The 17,881-nt window shown below is 54.9% G+C and overlaps 1 long non-coding RNA gene across 3 annotated transcripts; it reads left to right on the plus strand.

Annotated features, from left to right (window-relative positions):
- Positions 1-952: 952 nt before the first annotated feature.
- Positions 953-10,839, plus strand: LOC125172982 (uncharacterized). 3 transcript variants are annotated; one of them, XR_007154881.1, is made up of 5 exons: positions 953-1,362; positions 2,143-3,071; positions 7,320-7,458; positions 7,790-8,094; positions 8,528-10,635. It is a non-coding gene; the product is annotated as an uncharacterized LOC125172982 (long non-coding RNA). The 3 variants fall into 3 exon arrangements; XR_007154882.1 differs by adding an exon at positions 10,644-10,839 and having other exon boundaries at positions 955-1,362; positions 7,790-8,919; XR_007154883.1 differs by having other exon boundaries at positions 955-1,362; positions 7,790-8,919; positions 9,041-10,635.
- Positions 10,840-17,881: the final 7,042 nt, after the last annotated feature.

The raw sequence follows: 17,881 nt of genomic DNA on the forward strand, positions 1-17,881 counted from the left end.
ACATATCTTCTGATGCTGTGGAGGGATTGGGGAAAGAAGATCACCAGGGTGTGGGGTCACGAGGCCGGATCCGACCTCCTGCCTCCATAAACTGGGGATGACCCAGGTTTTGTAACACTGACTCATTTGGCCCGCGTGCATGCCTGCTACAGTCTGGGCCCTGGGATAGAGCATTGTACAAGCCAAAGACCCGCCCTCCCCGGGCTTATCCTCCGCGGGAAGAGAAACTATGAAGAATAAAACTAAGCTACAGTGTCTTAAAGTAGTAAAGCCCCGCGAAGAAATAGGAGGCAGGGGAGGAGGGGGGAGAGAGGTGCCCTGCAGGCCAGAGGCGTGCAGGAGAGACGGCGGGGTCTACAAAGATACCTGCCCAGTCCTCGAGACTGTCAAGGCCATCAAAGACCAGGAAAACTGGAGCAGCTATCAGAGCCCAGAAGAACCTAAAGAGTCATGTGTCATGGCAATGTCACGTGGTGCCCTGGCTGGGCTCCTGGCGCAGAGAGAGGACAGGAGGTAAGAACTAAGATAGTACGGATTGAGTTAATAATAACGTCTCGATGTTGGTTCATTAGTTGTGACAAATGTGCCGTGGTCACATAAGATAGTAGCAAGAGAAGACACTAGGTGTGGGGTATGTGAGAACTCTCTATCCTCTGAGCAGCTTCCCTGTACATCTGAAACTCTTCTAAAATTAAACATTTATTTAAAGAAAAAAATAATAGAACGGGGAGGTGTGGGAGGAGAAAGCGTTGTGTTACAGCGTGGAATACGATGGTTTGGGGCGGGGGTCAGAGTCCCTGGGGGGGGGGGCGGTTGCAGAAAGTGAGAAGGCGAGGCCCTGGAGCCTGTTGGGGCGGAGAGAGTATTTTTGAACCTTCCCTGGGGACCCTGAGACCCAGCCCTGCCCCACCCCACCCCCAGCCTGTCCCCTCCTCCTTAAGATGGGGTTTATTACCCCAGCTTCAGAGAGCTCCTAAGACCGACAAGAGATGTTTCGGTGAAAGTGGTTTGGAGACAGACGCAGCTTTGCAAACAGGGTGCAGACGAACGGTGCTGGATGGAGCTGGGTTTTGCTCGCGAGCTGAGCCCGGCCATAATGCCACCTGCGTTATGCATCTAGACCTGTTCTGTCTAGATAAGTAGCCCTCTAGATAGGTATCGATCATTAAAGGCATTGTGTCTGAGGAGCACCCCCCGGTGAAACCCCAAAAACCTCAAATGAGAAGGCATACGTCTGGTGACTTTTTACCCCAGACAGGAAAATGAGACGCAAAGAGCATAAATTGCTGAAGGAGAGAGAGGAGTTAGAAGGAGGAGAGCCATGTTCTTCCTGGACGGGGCTGAATGGTGGCCTCCGAAAAGGTATGTCCAAACCCCACTCCCTGAGACCTAGGAATGCGACCTTATTTGGAAATAGGGTCTCTGCAGACGTAATTAAGTGAGGGATCTGGGGATGAGGTCATCCCGGATTATCTGAGTGGGTCCTAAATCCGGTGACAAGCATCCGTACGAGAGGAAGACAGAGGGAAAGTGGAGACAGAGGAGAAGGCCATGTGCGCTTGGAGGCAGAGGCTGGGGCAAAGCGGCCACCAACCGAGGCACATCGGGAGCCACCAGAAGTTGGAAGAGGCCAGGAAGAATTCCCCCCTAGAGTCTCTGGAGGGAATGGCCCTTGGTTTTGAACTTCTGAACTCTCCCTGAACTGTGAGAGAATAAATATCTGGTGGGCTTTTTTTTTTTTTTTTTAGTTAGTTAATTTATTTATTTGTTTGTGTATTTATTTATAATCTCTACACCCAACTTGGGGCTTGAACTCACAACCCTGAGGTCGAGCGTCACATGCCTGGGGCGCCGGGGTGGCTCGGTCGGTTGAGCCTCCAACTTCGGCTCAGGTCATGATCTCACAGTTCACGAGTTCGGGGCCTGCGTCGGGGCTCTGTGCTGTCAGCTCAGAGCCCACTTTGGAGCCTCTGTCCCCCCCCCTCTGCCCTTCCCCCGCTCGTGAGCTCGCACGCAGGCGCGCTCTCTCTCTCTCAAAATAAACATTAAAAAAAAAAAACAAAAAAAAGTGCCACATGCTCTACTGACAGAGCCAGCCAGGCACCCCAAATTTCTGTGTGGCTTTTGTTTTTTAAACCACAGGGTTTGTGGTGCTTTGTTACAGCAGCCACAGGAAACTAATGCACACTCGTTTCTTCGGGGGATTATCACGCAACCAGTAAATCTGGCTACGCGGCAACTGAACCGAAGCAGAACGATATGATCGGTCAGCATTATCATGCTTTTCAGGCTGTCCTGTTTCCTCCCCTTGGAGCCTCCTGTGGAGCACACGCTGTTATTATCCTGACTTCACAGGCAAACAAACTAAGGCAATGCTGTAGGTAACTCGCCAAGGTCACCGGCGGGCAGGTGGGAGTGCCCTAAGTGGCCTTCCTAGGCCCCCGAAGTCAGGTGACGGGAAGAGCGTGAGGTCTATTGGCCGAGCAGCAGCAGGAGGTTGGGCACTGAACCAAAAACGGGGGGACGAAAGCGTGTCACCTTAACCCTGTGAAGGGCCCGCCTTCTCCCCTGGGCCAGAATTGTCCAGAGGAAGCCATGGCATGCCCACCTGATGGAATGGTGTGCACCCATCGAAGACGGCCTTCTGAAGCCTGTAGCATCATGGGAAAGGATGATGTTGCCAAGCGAACAACGCTCCCTGCAGAATTGCCTCTGTGCAGGGTCGCCCCCCTGGCAATGTGACGTGTGCACGTGGGTGTAGCAGGAGGGGACTCTTGAGCCACGTGGCTCCCCACACCGTCTCTGGTCAGATGTCCTTGCCTTTAAGCATGCCCCACTTGATGGCCCCGGGGCTGGTCACCTGGCCCCAGGTTCGCCAGCCAGCGGTTCCCTTAGGAATACAGAGTAGTGATTCCTCGGGTGCCTGGAGCTTGGGTGCTGTGCACTCACGCGAGGGAGCTGTGGGTCGCGTACGCTGCTCAAAAGGACTGAAGCCATCAGAGAAGCTGCTGTGCAGAGACAGAGACTGAGAATCAGGAAGCAGATGTACAGAGAGGGAGAGACAGTCACAGGTGAGAGATACGATTTCAGGCAACTTTTCAGCTCCTTTCCGTGTATCTTGTTGAGGTTCCACTGCATTCTTGCCCTTGGGTTCTTTTTTTTTTTAAGGCCGATCTTAGGGGTGCCCCGGTGGCTCAGCTGGTTAAGCATCCGACTTGGGCTCAGGTCACGATCTCGTGGTTCGTGAGATCGAGCCCCGTGTCGGGCTCTGGGCTGACAGCTCGGAGCCTGGAGTCTGCCTCGGATTCCGTGTCCCCCTCTGTCTCTGCCCCTCCCCTGCTCACACTCTGTCTCTCTCTCTCAAAAATAAAATAAGCTTTTCAAAAAAATTTTTAACGTTTATTTATTTTTTGAGAGACAGAAAGAGAGCACGAACAGAGTAAGAGCAGAGAGAGAGGGAGACACAGAATCCGAAGCAGTTTCCAGGCTCTGAGCTGTCAGCACAGAGCCCGACACGGGGCTCGAACTCACGAACCGTGAGATCGTGACCTGAGCTAAAGTCAGACACTCAACCGACTGAGCTACCCAGGTGCCCCTGCCCTTGGGTTCTTCTGAAAGTCGCTCACACCCTTAGGCTTTATTCCCTTATTTTGCTTAAAATCTGTATCCATTTCCCAGGACCGCTGTGTCAACTTAGCACAATCTGGGTGGCTTAAAACAACGGGAAGTTATTCTCTTATCGTTCTAGTGGCCAGAAGTCTGAAATTGAGATGTTGGCAGGGCTGGCTCCTTACAGAGGCTCTAGGGAGAATCTGTTCCAGGCCTCTCTCTTATCTTCTGGTGCTGCCTTCTTGGCGTTCAATGCCTTGTTGATGCAACACTCTGATCTCTCCCTCCGTCTTCACTGGCATTCTCCCCATGTGTCTGTGTTTGTGTTCAAATTTCCCTCTTCTTCTAAAGATACCCTAATCCAGGATGACCTCATCTTATTTCATCTGCAAAGACTCTATTTTCAATTAAGGCCACATTCTGAGTTTCCATGTGAGCATGAATCTGGGGGGTGGGGGAATAATATTCAACCCAGTACAAACCCTCTTGAGTTGGTTTCTGTTTTTGTTTTTCAAGTGATCTCTACACCTAACATGGGGCTCGAACTCACAACCATGAGATCAAGAGTCACGTGTTCTACTGACTGAGCCAGCCAGGGTCCCTGATTTCTGTTTTTTGGAAAAAAAAAAAAAACAAAAAAACAAAAACAACAATCAGAATTAATACAGAAATGGGCATCAGACATGGAATGGAAAGAAACAGCTTTTTATTTTTTCTCGTTTTTTTAAATGTTTATTTATTGATTGATTTTTAAAATTTTTTTAACGTTTATTTATTTTTGAGACAGAGAGAGACAGAGCATGAACAGGGGAGGGTCAGAGAGAGGGAGACACAGAATCTGAAACAGGCTTCAGGCTCTGAGCTGTCTGCACAGAGCCTGACACAGGGCTCGAACCCACGAGCCGCAAGATCATGACCTGAGCTGAAGTCAGACGCTTAACGGACTGAGCCACCCAGGCACCCCCAAGAAGCCTCTTTTTAAAGAAGGTATTGAAACTTGGGTGACTTGAGAGAGACTTGAGAGAGAAGGGTGATGCGGATTCCCACTCCCTGGACGAACATCAGCAGTTCTCGCCGGTGGTAACAGATCAGTTCATCTGTCTTCAGTGATCTCACGGGACTCAGAACATGTGCCAACCAAGGGAGACGCTTTAAGAAACTTGTCCGGCATATTAGTATGTGGATTCCTTCTAGCAGCCTTCAGAAGGTGCCACAACATGAGCTTTTGTTCAATTCTGCTCAAGATCGGGGGGGGGGGAGGGGGGGGAAGGGCGGGGCAAATATTTAACTATGTTGGGGGAAGTCCTTTTTTCTATAGCCAGTGACAACCGCGCATCAAGTAGTCATGAACCTGCCACATAGCAGGAGCCACATTGTGCGTGACCCTAAGGTTAACGCACCAAACACAAAAGTCTGTGAGCTTAGCAAGTGGAACAGGGATATTTGGGAAGAGCCACGGGAGTGAATAACCCTCAACTTCTGGCCCGTTAGCCTCTCATTGTCAAGTGTCATGAAGGCAGGTAGGGGTAGCATTTCAAGAGAAATTAGGGGCGCCTGGGTGGCTCAGTCGGTTAAGCGTCCGACTTCGGCTCAGGCCATGATCTCACAGTTCATGGGTTCGAGCCCTGCATCAGGCTCTGTGCTGACAGCTCGGACCCTGGAGCCTGCTTTGGATTCTGTGTGTGTGTGTTTCTCTCTCTCTTTCTGTCTCTGCCCTTTCCCTGCTCACACGCTGTGTCTCTCTGTCTCTCAAAAATAAATAAGCATTAAAAATTAAAAAAAAAAAAAAGAAGAGAAATTAGATAAAAAGCCTGCTTTCTGCCCAGGTTAGATGATGATTTCCTCTCCTCGCCTTTAGGCTGAAAGAAGAAAACCAGCCACCATGCTTGCTGTTGAGAAACCCCAGCCCTGGGGGATGGCCCAGTCTGTGGCTGAATATTCTACTGGACAGGAGTTCGTGGCAGTGGTTGTTGGGTCAATGACATGACCCAAAACAAAACTGACAGCCAACTAGCTAAGCTTCTGTGGGAATTGAAATTCCAGGAAACCCTAAAACTTGGCAAACTGGGGCTTGTGACGGCTTACCCTCTGGGTGATTCCTAAGCCCACGTCCCAGCACCAACGTGAAGCAGGTTCCCGGGTAGCTGTGTCCCCTCCTAGAACAAGGTGTCCCAAGAATCTCTCAAGGGCAGGTCTGCAAGACCCCAGAGAAGGGATCCCTTCCCAGTGGGCAGGACCGGGGGCGGGCATGTGTGCCGACGAAGAAGCCGAGGAAGGTAACCAGTAAAGCAAACCCCGTGAATATCTTGTTCCTGAGGTTTAATTTACTCCTCCTGGCTAGAAGACCAGGGTGTGTTCTCTGTATCTTCCTTCCCTTTTCTGCTCTAGAGATCAAGCACGGAAGGAGAGGTTAAACTGATCGCTTAGCCTATAGATTGAGACAGATCCAAGGAGCCACCTTAGATGAGACTCCGTAGAAATAGGCAGGACCGGGTGTCAGCTGAAGATCCCAGCTTTGAGAATGGAGCCCTGGACGCAATAGTTGGACCTGACTTGGATCGCCTCCCATTTGGCAGGGGGACGAGATATTTGCGGTGGACTTTGTGGTATAACAATTAAGCAAGACCAATCAGAATGGAGATATCTGGGGAAAGCCGAAGGAATTAAGCGTGTGTGTGTGTGTGTGTGTGTGTGTGTGTGTGTGATGGAGAGTGGATGCTCTTGGCTGTCCATCTGGCCCCCTCTTCTCGTAGCCCTTCCTCGCTTTGTCATGACAGAAGTGTAGCATATAAACTTGACCACTGGCCATAACCGATTCCTGCTTCCCGGGGTTTGGGACCCGGACATAGTTCTCTCTGGGAGAAGGGATCCAGGCCACATCAGTGTGGCAGGTGTGACGCAGGTGGGCAAATGGGACAGGCAAGCAAGCGGTGCTGAGAAAGAATCCAAGAGCTCTGAGTTCCCGTGCTCCAAACTGGGCTGCGTGTCCGGGCTCCATGAGAACATCCTGTGCCTTTGCTATAAAGTCTCCTTTCCTGCTTGAGCGGTCAGCGACTGATTTCTGATTCTTGGGGTCACTCATTTGCTGGGACAGCGACCTACCCTGGGGCATGGGCTCAGCTGCGGCTGGAGAACAAACTTAAGACATCTAATAATCAAGAGAGCCGACTGGACTAGCCCCCTGGGGTTATCTCCCACCACCTCCCCCCACCCTTCACGCTGCACCAAGGGCTGCGACTTGTGGCTCCGGACCACCCCAAGCTCCCTGACTCTGGGCCTTTGCTCATGCTGTTCCCTTTGCCTGGACTGCCCTTCCCAACTGTTCCTCTTGCCCTCTCCGCCTCTTTCTTTGCCTGGCCGGTTGGCACAGATATCACCCACTTGGCCCCTGTCTAGAAGGGTCTTTGTTCCAGGCTGCAGCATCCCCCACCGTAGCACTCGGTCTGCTCAGTTCCGACTGCCTGGGTGCTGGCTGCTCCTCAGAGCGGGGCTTCCGCGTGGATCGGGCTGGCATCCCGGCGTGAGCTCGGTGTCGGCACCCAGAGTGTTACAAGTGAGTCTGTAGAAGTGTGGGATGAATGAATGAGTGACCCAGTCATGGCTGGACAGGCTTTGCCCAGCAGAAGGGTCAGGGGTCTGCAGCCAAGGGAGAGGAAGGACAAAGGTCCTGGTCCTGCCAGCGTGGGAACCGCTCCTTCCTTTCCTTCCAGCAGGCGCCCAACACCCAGGGACTGGGAGCCAGATGCTCAGAGGCTTGACAACCTCAGGGAGTCCAGACTCACCTTCCAGAGCGGCCCCTCCACCCCTCATGTCAGCAGACATGGGGGTTCAGCCTGGATCGGTCCATCCGTAGGTTCTGCTCCCACGTCTAGGAAAAACCACTGCTTCCAGAATGAGGATGGGAAGGAGGGCGCCTCTGCTCCTCCCATCTGGCAGCCGCACCCCCCACACCCCCCCCCACCCCGGCTTCCCCCACCAGCCTCCCAACCTCCGCTGCTGCCTGTGCTCCGAGCTGGAGACCACAGAGCCCAGAGCCTGGCAGCTGGATGGCGCAACGCATGGAATACACTGCTCTCCCCAGCTTCCTGAGGCCCCCACCCCTGGGATCCTCCGCCCCCCAGGGCTCCTTCCCCCAGCGGGCTTCGGCCTTCACCTTCACCTTCACCTCTCCACCCCCCAGCGTGCGCTGATGAAAGGGCAATGGTGCAAAATTCGTTGGGGAGAAAAACAGGAAGTGGAGCCTGAGAGCAAGGCTGCAGAAACGCTCCCCGGGCGTTGGCCGCCCTTCCACCCGCAGCCTTACAGGAAAGTGGCGAGGGGGCAGCCCCAGCCCGGGCTGTGGGGGCGTGGGGTGGGGGTGCTGGTGGGAGAGTCCAGGAAAGACCCTTCCGCTGTATTTTTAGGGGCTGTGTCTTGTAGAGCAAACGCTACATCTGTGTCCTGCACTTGACATCTCCTCTCACCTGTTCACAGCGGCTCCTCAAGGTTAGTACGCCCACCCCCGTTTACAGACGGGCCAACAGACTCAGAGAGGTTAAGCGACTCGGCCAAGGCCACACAGCCTTTCCCACGGCCGGGTCATGGCTCCTTGATTCTTTCTCAGACTTTGATTTCTATTTGTGGTGTGTTTTTGTTCTGGGCCTGTGAGCGGACAGGGGGGCGGGGGGAGGGCGGAGGGGGAGCACTGTTTCTGGCTCCTTGGTCTGAGCACATCGGAACGGGTGGTAAGAAAAGGCTGCCGACTGACGGCTCATCCCTTGAGGGCCTGTTTCCTGCAATGTGTGAGCGGGAAGGTCCAAGTGCCCTGGTTCCTTTGTTAAGAGACGGGGGTGGTGGTACCAGGGAGGGGGTTCGGCCGGCTGACAGCCCAAAGGACTCAGAACTCCAGATGAGTCCAGAACCCTCTTTCCCTTTCAAGCCGGGGACTCCGGGTAGCCCCAGTCCTCTAGCTTCACACCTGACAGGCATCGTCAGAATGAGAGCAAGGAGAAGAGGTACCCAGGCAGGGGTGAGGTCAAGGAGCGGGGAGACAACGCCCCGAAGGCCCCCCCCCCACCGGAGCCCTCACTTGGACCCCAGCTCTCCCGGCCCCGGGACACGACGTCCAGGTCCCCGTCATCCCACAGAGTCGCAGATGGAGCCCCCCAGGCCCACGGAACCTGGCCACCTGTACAGAAGGCCCCGCGGCCCCCCACCCCCCATCTCTGAGGTCGAAACCACAGTGTCGTGCTGTGGCCTTCACTCACCCGTCACGACAGGGGTCCCTTTCCCAGAAGCCTCTGGGGGCTGCCAGACCACAGCAGAAGCCAGGTATGGACAGGCCCGGAGGCACCGTCTGCGTCACCGGTCCCTCTGCTGCTCTCTGGGCCGTGGGTGGGCTCTGCCCACACACCCCCCCCCCCCACCCCACCGCTGCCTCCGCTCCCCATAGGCCGGGCTGCTGGGTTGCAGACTGCAAACGAGAGAGGCCCTCCGGCCTTCAGCCTCAAAGGCATGCCCGCCCCTTTCTGCCCTCTTTGGATGGCAGTCCCCCCCAGTACCGAGCAGCACCCCGGGGCCAGCGGGATGCCTCCTTCCCTTCGCAGAGGAGACCCAGCCTCGGGTCGCAAGCCGCTCCACGTAGAAGGGAGCTATTATGGGGGCACCTGGCTGGAGCCTGCAACTCTTGACGTCAGGGCTGTGAGCTCAAGCCCCACATTGGGTATGGAGCCCACTTAAAATAAATTAAGAAATAAATTAAATAAATAACGTGAGGTGTTCTATGTAAAGCGGTTAGAACAATGCCCGGCCCTTAGTAAGAGCTCAAGACAGGGCACCTGGGGGGCTCAGTCCGTTAAGCATCGGGCTCTTGGTTTCACCCAGCTCATGATCTCACCGTTGGTGGATTTGAGCCCCACGCCGGGCTCCGTATTGACAATGCAGAGCCTGCTTGGGATTCTCTCTCCCCCCCTCTCTCTGCCCCTCCATGCTCTCGCTCTCTCTCTCTCTCTCAAAATAAATAAACTTAAAAAAAAAAGCTCAATATATGTATATCACCATCACCACGTGATTTAATCTCTGCAACACCCCTGCGAGGTCGGGATTACGCTGCTATTTGCAGACGAGGAAACTGAGGCAGACGTGAAGCCACATGCCTCCGTTCAGGCAGTATTAAGTGGCTGAGTACGGATCGAAGGCTAAGTCTGCTGGGGGCTCGGGCTGCCAGTGCCCTCTGGTCCGGAGGCCAGCTTTGGGTGTACCCCACCCCCACCCCCAAAGGAGCGCAGGGTGGGACGCGAGGCTGCTCCCGACAAAGACGCAGAGGTGGGTCCGGAGCGGGGCCACCCTCCAGTCCTCCCGCGGGGCGCTCAGCTCGGGGCCTCCCGCTCGGGCTCCAGGAAGGCATGGGCGCCACCTGGTGGCGGCAGGAGGTCAACGCCACCACCGTCCCATCGGCGCTCAGCGACGTCCCGCACGCGCTCCCGGCGGCGCGTTGGGCGAAGGCGCCGAGTAGCCCGCGCGCAGGCAATTCCTTTTCCTCCTTGCCCAGGGTCCTCCGGGGGTGGGGACGTGCGCCTCCACCCCGGGGTTGCCGTGCTTGGGCTGCTGGTGATTTGGGGGCACGTATTGCAGCAGCGAAGCTCATTTTGCTGAGAATATATTGTACGTTCCCCCAGACTTCCTATTCCTTTCTCAGTTCCTTCACGCAAGAGGCAGATTGTTCCAGAGCCGCTCTCAGGCTGAGCTTGGTGCTGGGCCGCTCAGCCCGGCCTCTAGCTTCTAACCCTCCCAGCAGCTCCTGTGCCCAGAGAGGGGAGCCCTCCAGCGCTTCCCTCCCAGCTCCCCAGCTCCTCCCCAGCAGCCCTGTGGCATCTCCACCTGGACGCTGGCAGTCCCCTCAACGGAATCTGACCCCGGCCCAATTTCCTGCCCAACCTAGCCCGGTCCTTCCCTTCCTTCCTGCCGCCGTGAAAGCGGTCCCTCTTAACACCCTGGCCAAAGCAGAAACCCGCCTCACGGTTCACTTCTCCCCTCTCCCCCGCTGTCCCTTGCAGGTGTCACCAAGCCTCGCGGTCTGTGCCACCACCAAGGGACGAGGCTCCAAGTTTCACTCATCCATTCAACACACGTTGTCAAATGTCACCAGACACGGTCCTGTGCCCTGAGGATACTGCGGTGACAACGACTCTGCCTGCGGGACATTCAGGTGGGGGGCGGGGCAGATTCGGAAATAAACAAGAAACAAACAAACGCCTCTGTAATACCTCCCGTGGCAGTTGGTGCTCTGGAGAACGAAGCAGGGGGGTGCCCTCCTCACCCTGCTTGGGCTGCACCCCCCCCCCCCATCACGCAGCTGCTGCCCTCACCACACACATTGCCTTCCTCACTCTCTGGGCGATGACCCCATGCAAGGATTTCCCCCCCCCCCGCCATTCCTCCCCCAGGCTCTGATACCTCCCACCAGGCCACCCTCCCGTGTGGACTCCCCCCTCACCAGACTGTGGGTCCGACACCCCACCCGGCCACCCAGGACAGCTGCCTCTCCCCCCTCCACCGCCCCGCTCCCCCCGTCGTGCCCTTTGGACTGAATTGTAAAGGAGGGAAAGGCAAGGAACAGAAGGGGAGCAGGCAGAGAGGGCGGCCCCTGAACGGGATATTAAAAAAAAAAATTCAAACCCTCCAAAAAGCAGAAAGAGTAGTTCAGCGAACCCCATACACCCTGAAGAAAGGTGTTTTCCGGTAGAAGAGCAGCCTGGTGGGAATAAGGGAGGGAAGAGAAAACAGCGCCTGCAGGGGGCGCTACCGCTGGATGGGGTCGCGGAGCAGCAGGGAGCGGGAGCGGGTGCCCCGCAGAGGGGCGGGGCCCCGCAGAGGGGCGGGGCCCCGGGTGTCTGGACAGTCCAGCGACAGGCAGGGGGCGCAGGGGCAGGCGCAGCTGTCCGGAGGCTGGTGGCTGCATCACGCGAGTGGGTGGACTTCTCTCCTGGGTTTTGCGGGTTTTTGTTCTGTGAAGTAGGAAGCGAGCTCGTTGGCTGACAGAGGAGAGGGGAGGAGATGTTGAGAATAGGGGCGGGAAGTGAGGGTGTGGAAAGTCCCCCCAGGGGCCCTCCCAGGACCCCCCAGGGGTGGGACTTCGGGGCCGCAGAAGGCCCCTCAAGGTTTTGTGGTCATGCAGCTAAAGTGAGAGCCAACCGCGTGGCAGCTCTTCTCCCCCACTTTGGGCTTTGGTCCGAGTGGGTGTGCACCTGCCCTGTCCCCTCCATCTCCTCTTGCTGCCGCCTTGGGCTGCTGCCCCCACCCACCTGCCCTCACCCGAGGAGCACCCAGCCCAGTTACCGGTCCCCTAGCAACAGGGGTCTGGGCTCAGCCGAGAGAGGCGGTAACCGGAGGCCTCCCCGCTGGGCGCTAAATCCAGAGACAAGTGTTGCTGCGAGGTCCTGCGGGGGCGGGGGGCTTCCCATCCTGGCACAACCAAGCTGGATCCTCTCTCCCCCTGCCCGCCGGCTGAAGCTGATCGGAGTTGGTTTCTCCCACGTTGTCGCCCAGAATGTTTCAGCCGAGACTTCTGACCCAGCCTCTTGTCTCTAGTCACTAGTGGGTCCTCCAGGGCACTTCTGCCCCGCCCGGCCCCCGTCATGCTCACCCAGTAACAAGCAGCGGTTTGTTACCCGTGTTCCCGACCAAGCACCTTCACACCGCGGACTCGTCCCATTCGGGCAGCTCTAGGAGGTAGGAAACAACTCCCAGTTTGTGGGCTTATTTGTTTTTCCAGGAGGAGAGACTCTTGGCAGAGTAATTAATTTACCCGAGGTGAGTGGACAGGTAACTCACTTGCTAGAAACAAGAAATCCACCCAGCTCTGCCCGTTCCCAGCCCACACCCTCTCCACTGGGTGCCTGGATTCTCCCTAAACATCTCCCCTCACGTGCTGGATATACACACATAAGTTACCCACGTTCGAGGGCTTGCAGACAGAAGGTTACGAGAGAATCTTCCTGCTCTCATTCTTCCGCAGGGTTGGGTGTTGCCACCAGTGAGGACCGGCCACATAATTGGGGGGCCTGATGCAAGACGAAAATGTGGGGCCCCAGGTTCAAAAATTATTAAGAATCGGGGCGGCGCCTGGGTGGCTCGGTCGGTTAAGTGTCAGACTCTCGATTTCGGCTCAGGTCACGATCTCGCGGCTCGTGGGGTTGAGCCTCGAGTCAGCACAGAGCCTCCTTGGGATTCTCTCTCTCTCCCTCTCTCCCGGTGCCTCTCCTGCTCGCTCTCTCTCTCTAAGTAAATAAACTTAAAAAAAATATTAAGACTTTCAAGGTGGTGCAGGCAGAGTGGCCTTTGTGAACACGGGGTGGGGGGAGGGGGCTGTGTCGCCGCGTGGGCCTCATGCCCCTGAAGCCAGCTCTGCCGTCTGGTTTGCGTTTTTTTTTTTTTAATTTTTTTTTCAACGTTTATTTATTTTTGGGACAGAGAGAGACAGAGCATGAACGGGGGAGGGGCAGAGAGAGAGGGAGACACAGAATCGGAAGCAGGCTCCAGGCTCCGAGCCATCAGCCCAGAGCCCGACGCGGGGCTCGAACTCACAGACCGCGAGATCGTGACCTGGCTGAAGTCGGACGCTTAACCGACTGCGCCACCCAGGCGCCCCTGGTTTGCGTCTTAAATACACTCATAAATACGTGCAGGCCTTCACTCGTACATGAACCTCCTGAATGTGCGGTCGTCAGGAAAATGAGAGGACTGTGCCAGGGGAAACACGTGGCCTGGAACAGCCAGGCCGAGGACGAGAGTGTGGAGGGTCCATTCGAGCCCCACTGGGTGGAGAGATTACTTAAAGAAAGAAAGAAACTTGAAAAAGGGGGGGTGTTTGTCTCAGAGGAGCACGTGACTCCTGATCTTGGGGTCGTGAGTGTGAGCCCCTTGGCGGGTGTAGAGATGACTCAAACAAATAAAACAGAAAAGGAGTGTGGGGGTGCCTGGGGGGCTCAGTCGGTTTAAACATCCGACTTTGGCTCGGGTCATGGTCTCGCGGTTCGTAGGTTCGAGCCCCGCGTCGGGCTCCGTGCTGACGGCTCAGAGCCTGGAGCCCGCTTCAGATTCTGTGTCTCGCTCTCTCTCTGCCCCTCCCTTGCTTGCACTCTGTCTCTGTCTCTCTCTGTCTCAAAAATAAATAAAACATTTAAAAAATTTAAAAAAAAAAAGACTTAAAAATAAACCTTTTGGGGGCACCTGAGTGGCACAGTCGAGCCTCCGACTCTTGATTTCAGCTCAGGTCATGATCCCAGGGTCGTGGGATACAGCTCCACGTGGGGCTCCGTGCTGAGCCAGGAGCCTGCTGGAGATTCTCTCTCTCCTTCTATCTCTGCCCCTCTCCCACTCTCTCTCTCTCTCTCTCAAATAAAAACTAATAGTAAAATAAACCTCTTGGAGTCACAACTTAAGAACTGTAAACTGCATTGGCTGAATTTTGACAAACGTACTCAACCTTGAAACATGGCCTCCATCAGGATAAAGAACATTCCCGTCATTCAGTCTCATGTGACGACTGATCTGTTTTTTTATTTTATTTTTTAAATATTTGGCTTTTTTAAAAGTTTATTTATTTTGAGAGAGAGAGAGAGAGAGGGAGAGAGAGAGACAGTGAAGGAGGGTCAGAGAGGAGAGAGGGAGAGAATCTGAGAGTGCAGAGCCCAACGCAGGGCTCGAACCCATGACCCCCGCAAGATCGTGACCTGAGCGGAAATCAAGAGTCAGATGCCCAACCGACTGAGCCCCCCGGGGCCCCTAAGGTTTTGGGGGGTTTTTGTTTTTTAATTACAAAACCTGATGTTTATTGAGGACAAAGGAAAGCAGTTGGCACAGAGGCCCGATTTCACGTCATCAAACTTCAGCCGAGGGGGGCGGCCAGCCCCGAAGTCACCCTCCCTGGGAGAGAGGGGCTGTCAGGCCTCAGGGCCGTTTGGGGTCTCTGGCCCAGGAGCATGTGAAGGAGGAGGGCGAGAGAGGACCGAGGGCCCTGGGTGGGGGCTGGGAGCAGCAGTGGAGGGGCTGCTGAGCTGCTGAGCTGGTGACGGTCCAGGGGGGAGACGGGGAGAGTGTGGTCCACTCTCAGGGATTGACTTGGGGCAGGGAGCTGAGCTCAGGCAGCAGCTGGAGGGGGGGGGCGCTTGTCTTGTTATTGCTTTTAAATGGTTTACTTATTTTGAGAGACCGCAAGCAGGGGAGGGGCAGAGAGAGGGGGACACAGAATCGGAAGCAGGCTCCAGGCCCTGAGCTGTCAGCACAGAGCCCGAGGCGGGGCTTGAACCCACGAACCTTGAGATCGTGACCCGAGCGGAAGTCAGTCGCCCAACCGACTGAGCCACGCAGGCACCCCGACAAAATGTGTTTAGAAGCAACATAAGCCTGCGGCACTCGGGTGGCTCAGCTGGTTGAACGTCTGACTCTTGATTTCGGCTCAGGTCGTGATTCCAGGGTCGTGGGATCGAACCCTGCGTCGGGCTCTGTGCTGAGTGTGGAGCCTGCTTGGGATTCTCTCTCTCTCTCTCTCTCTCTCTCTCTCTCTGCTCCTCTCCTGCTCTCTTTCTAAAATAAGTATAAATAAATAAACAAACAAATAAATACATGCAACTTAAGCCTGCTGCTTACTCAGCATAAAGGCAGAACAGGGGACCTGCTAATTTGGTCTCTTTCTAGACTGCTCGATCGTGCCAGGGGTCACCTGGGGACATTTATATCAGCCTTTTTGTCGAGTCATCAGCGAATGCAGTCGGCAATTTGGCCGGTTTGAGTGAAGGGGCCACATAAAAATGAAATATTAACTCAGCTTCCCCTCTTTACTATTTATAAAGTCAAAACAGAGAAGGCTGTTCCTCAAGGCCGACCACAGTGGGTGTGGAAGCTGCAAGTTCATGGCAAATTGTCAGTGTCTCGGCAAAAAGAAAACTAAATCTTTAGACGAAATCCCAGCTCAGCAAACCCCTCAGCAGCTGTGGGGAGGACTCAAGGTCACAAAATGCCTGGACCATAAAATACAGTGACGGCCGCTTTGTACTAGACTTTGCCGTAAGGTCAACCTCAGAAAACCACCCCGGTCTTCTTCCTGTGTCAGGTGTGCAGCAAGCTAAGAAGGGGAAACCCCGTATCTCCTTGCTGGGACGGAACACCTAGCAGGCCCAGGGGTCTGCAAGTTGGGGCCCTGCAATGTGGATTTGTGCTAATGTGTAGCATTGGCGTGGATTAATCTGGAAAGTTCCACTAATATTAAATTTCTTTTTTTTTTTTAATTTTTATTATTTTTTTAAATTTTTTTTTTCAACGTTTATTTATTTTTGGGACAGAGAGAGACAGAGCATGAACGGGGGAGGGGCAGAGAGAGAGGGAGACACAGAATCGGAAACAGGCTCCAGGCTCTGAGCCATCAGTCCAGAGCCTGACGCGGGGCTCGAACTCACGGACCGCGAGATCGTGACCTGGCTGAAGTCGGACGCTTAACCAACTGCGCCACCCAGGCGCCCCAAAATTTCTTTTTTTTTAAAAGAAATTTTGAGAGAGAGAGCGTGAGTGGGGAAGGGCAGAGAGAGAGGTGAGCAGAGGATCAGAAGTGGGCTCCGTGCTGACAGGCTGACAGCAGCGAGCCTGATGCGGGTCTCGAACTCACAAACTGTGAGATCGTGACCTGAGCCGAATCTGGATGCTCAACCCCCTGAGCCACTAGGTGTCCCTACATTTTTTTTTAAACCTTTATTTATTTTGAGAGAGAGAGAGAGAGAGAGCATGCAAGTGAACGGACGGGCAGAGAGAGAGACTCCCAAGCAGTCTTCACACCATTGGTGCTGAGCCCACATTGGGGCTCGATCCCGTGAACCTGGGAGATCATGAACTGAGCCGAAACCAAGAGTCCGATGCTTAACCAACTGACTGAGCCACCCAGGTGCCCCTCCACTAGTATTAAAAGGAAGAGTTAGATTCGTTTACAGAAATTATTTCTGTAAAAGGCACCGAGTGGCCCCAGAAGCCTGTCTGTGACCCCTGTAATTTCTAGTGTTTACTAGTTTATTAATTTCCACACAAGATTCAAGCTAAGTAAATGAATGTTTGATTCAGTTCGGCAGAGGAAAACACCCAACACAGAAAATGCTGCTCTGCACGTGGATCTCGGACTCAGACCTTTTTTTGGTTCTCCAAAAATTGAACAACTTTTAGTTTAAAAAAAAAAATCAGCACCTGGGGCACCTGGGTGGCTTGGTCGCTTAAGTTTCGGCTCAGGTCATGGTCTCACGGTTCCCGGGTTCGAGCCTGGCGTTGGGCTCTGTGCTGACAGCAGGGAGCCTGCTTGGGATTCTCTCTCTCCCTGTCTCTCTGTTCCTCCCCCACTTGTGCTGTCTCAGTCTCTCTCAAGATAAATAAACTTAAAAAAAGATCACCACCTGAAAACCCTTCCCATCTGCAGGATCCGCAGAACGATAAGACCTCCGTGAAATCTCACCTGCACCCCCAGCCCGGAGTGGGGAGACTTTATTGCACTGAGTGGGGCAGATAAACAAAGCCCTGGGAGTCACCCCCCCGAATTGTTCTCTGTAAACCCAACAGTATAGAAGAGAGACGTCACTTCTTCTGTCCCAGGGGCCCTTTGACATCGTATGTGCTTTTCCTGGGCAGCAACGACTCGGTTCTCCGAGGTTTTCTCCAGGGAAACCTCCAGCCCCGCGGCTTGCGCCGACCCGGTGGGAAACCTGGTCCCCAGCAGCTCCTGAGCTTTGTTGACATTAGCTTCTTATTTGGCTTTAGGGGGTCAGGACAGATACCCCAGGGTCAGCCAAGGCTTCATCCCTGGTTCTGTGCAAAGCAAGAGGCTCCATCACAGCCTGCACGCTCCCTCCGAGGTTGGAGGTCCATCTCTGGGGGTGACCTTGGGACCTCGGAGGGAGGCCATCCCTCCGCCCCTGCTCTCCTCTCTGTGATGGCCTCCCTGCTGGCCAGAAACCCACTGTCCAGTGAGGTCCCGCCCCGCAGCCCCAGATCCAGCCTGTCTCCCTTAATCTTTGTTAGGGTCACAGCAGGCCGGTGGCCAGATCAGTCAGGCCATTCCCAATTGCCTGTCCTCTCTTCCTCCTCCTGAAAGACTCCCCCCTCTCCGACCGGCCGACCCCCAGCCAGTACCGGTGGGTGCCTCACCTCTGAACGGATCCAGGAAGTCGAAACTGCCTAAGTCAGACCCGTTCCCCAGTGACTTCCAGTAGGAGACTGGAGGTGGGTTTCCACCCGCCCTCATGGGCCAGGGACCCTCTAG

The sequence above is a fragment of the Prionailurus viverrinus genome, chromosome C1 (genome assembly GCF_022837055.1).
Source record: "Prionailurus viverrinus isolate Anna chromosome C1, UM_Priviv_1.0, whole genome shotgun sequence".
NCBI classification, from domain to species: domain Eukaryota; kingdom Metazoa; phylum Chordata; class Mammalia; order Carnivora; family Felidae; genus Prionailurus; species Prionailurus viverrinus.